At 39.5% G+C, this 2,504-nt stretch overlaps 1 non-coding gene across 1 annotated transcript; it reads right to left on the minus strand.

The window, feature by feature from the left end:
• Positions 1–1,384: 1,384 nt before the first annotated feature.
• Positions 1,385–1,466, minus strand: trnas-uga (transfer RNA serine (anticodon UGA)). The gene has a single exon. It is a non-coding gene; the product is annotated as a tRNA-Ser (tRNA).
• Positions 1,467–2,504: the final 1,038 nt, after the last annotated feature.

Consider the following 2,504-nt stretch of genomic DNA (forward strand, 5'->3'; position numbering starts at 1 on the left):
GACATCAATGTCAAATTAAGAAAACGGTTCAAGAACATTTAGTCTATGGAAGTGGTATGTGACTTTAGTTCCAAATATATGTTTCCGTTCTTCCAGTACATCTTTTTGACTCGCAGAAAACATTGATTGTTTTCGGTATTCACTTTGTTTCGCGACATCTGTCTTTTGTTCGACCAGGGACAACTTGAATTTGCGTCTGCATTGAATAAGATTTCGCACTTTCTTTCGAGAAGCAAACCTGTGCATTATGTACCACTTATCATGCTGATGGCTAAGAAGTTCAAAATGAATTACGGTTTATGGATCGTGAGCAAGAATGAAGCGATCCACTTGCGAACAGATGTCACCACGCCCTATTCCTACATCGGGCCTGAACGGTCCATTGGCAGAGTCTGCAGACAGGAAATGTCTAAGTGACTAGTCCTTTGCTCAGTTTTATTTGATACCAATGGTAGTGCTGTTTTGGTGCAGAAATGTGTCAACATCTCTGACGTTAGAGTCAAAATTTAAGTCACATCTACTCCATGGAGTGTCTTCTCATATCGGAACATGCTGACATGAAAACATCTAACTCTGATAGCAAAGGTTTTTTCCATTAAACTGGGAGTATGTTTAACTGAGCAATTCAGATAGCCAGGATGAATAATTGGCATTTGGTTCTTCAAGCTGAGCTCTCCACACCAACTGCTCCAACGAAGGCCGTGGATAAGATCCACATCGATTATTTAGGTCAATTTTAGCCTCAACAACAACCTATTGTTCTGAACAATGCTACACCACAAGCAGAGGGCTAAGTCTGATTTTCATCGTTAATTTTCAATTTCAGTTCTTAATGCTCAGTTTCTTACGAATGTGGACAGCAAAAGACCGTTAACATTCTATTTCCAGTATTTCCAGAAAATTCTACTCCGATGATATCGCCTTGCCTTTTCACATCGCAAGCCAGGAACCTGGATCTGTCGAGTTCCTTTCCACACATGGAATTGCTGTTTTCTAATTCATTGACTGCTGATATAATAGATTATTGGCCTTGAGAGTCAGCTGTAAATTAGGTTGAACTTTCTCAGCTTGACTTTCAACTGATCCTGAAAAATATGTCATCACCTGCAGGTAAATGCATTGCATTGCTTCTTGTTTTGCTGAATTCCACCCCCCGAACATCCAAATTTCATGATAGTTCGACAAATGTGTTGACACTGATTCGTGTTGGAAGTTGGTGGCTTTTTGTGTCTCGACACATAATTTATTCAATTAGATGACTGGGTCAGTCTTGAAATTACTTCGGATTCTTCACAGTTGAAAATTTACTTTCGATTGAATGCAAAGCTCAAGCTCCACGAAATTCAAATTCTGCAAATGAATTAATGATTTTTAAAAGATTCAACGCTGTGAACAGGATTCGAACCTGCGCAGGGAGACCCCATTGGATTTCAAGTCCAACGCCTTAACCTCTCAGCCATCACAGCTGCGGCAAGCCTGTCAATTTTCATAGTAAAATAACTGAATTCATTTGTTGGAAGAACAAATTGTCAAGACCCAAAGATTTCGCCAAATAATTTGCAGATGCCCAGACGAACGGTACCTTCGCAGATTGACATGCTTTCACCGCAAACTAGATTCTGACACAGCTGAAGTTATGGGAATGATTCTTCGTAGAATTATAGAGTCACGGATGTACACCACACGAAGAGAGGATCATTGTCTCCCTGCGTCCGATCGATTTTGACTCAATTGCTCATCATCTGGTGCCAAATTAGATATGCTGTTGTGTTTTAATATTCATCGAAATATGGTATTAGAAATATTGATGCTAAGTCCATAAACACTAGCTACATTCGTAAAAACAATATCGGAATTAGAAAGAATGCAGAACTAATTTACATGAATGGATCCAGCAACTAATCCGTAAGTTCTGACATCAGGTAATGAATTTGTGGGCGCAAAAGGGGAAGATTGACCAAAGATTTGGAACTTGAAATCGTCTTGACGGAATTATTTGCAAAGTTTTTGCGGTTGTTCTAGAGTCATCAAGTCCTTGAAAAATACAACACGGAAAGTGGTCCTTCTTTCCAACTTGACCATGGTGGACAGTTATCCTAAATTAATAGGTCCCATTTGCCAACATTTGGCCCACATCCCTCAAAACCTTGTTACTCTATATCCATCCAGATGCCATTAAATGTTACAGCTGTACCAGTCTACAACAATTTCTCTGGCAGCTCATTCTGGACACGACTGAAAAAGTTGCCCCTGACGTCCCTTTTAAATCCTTACCCTCTAAATGTAAACCGATGTTTTCTAAATTTTGACTTCCTCACCAGCCGGAAAACACCGTGACGAGTCAACCTATCCATGTCCCTCATGATCTAATAAATAGCAACGATTTGACTTTATCATACTTGTCAGGAGGGAAATGTGTTGAGATTATTTGTCGAAGGTTTGAAGTAGAAAGTCTGATGTACAGATGTTTAGAAATGCATCTTGGAGAAGTTTTTAATCAGTCA

The sequence above is a fragment of the Chiloscyllium plagiosum genome, unplaced genomic scaffold (genome assembly GCF_037043375.1).
Source record: "Chiloscyllium plagiosum isolate Xiang-an unplaced genomic scaffold, Cpla_swu_hap1 HiC_scaffold_42, whole genome shotgun sequence".
NCBI classification, from domain to species: Eukaryota; Metazoa; Chordata; class Chondrichthyes; order Orectolobiformes; family Hemiscylliidae; genus Chiloscyllium; species Chiloscyllium plagiosum.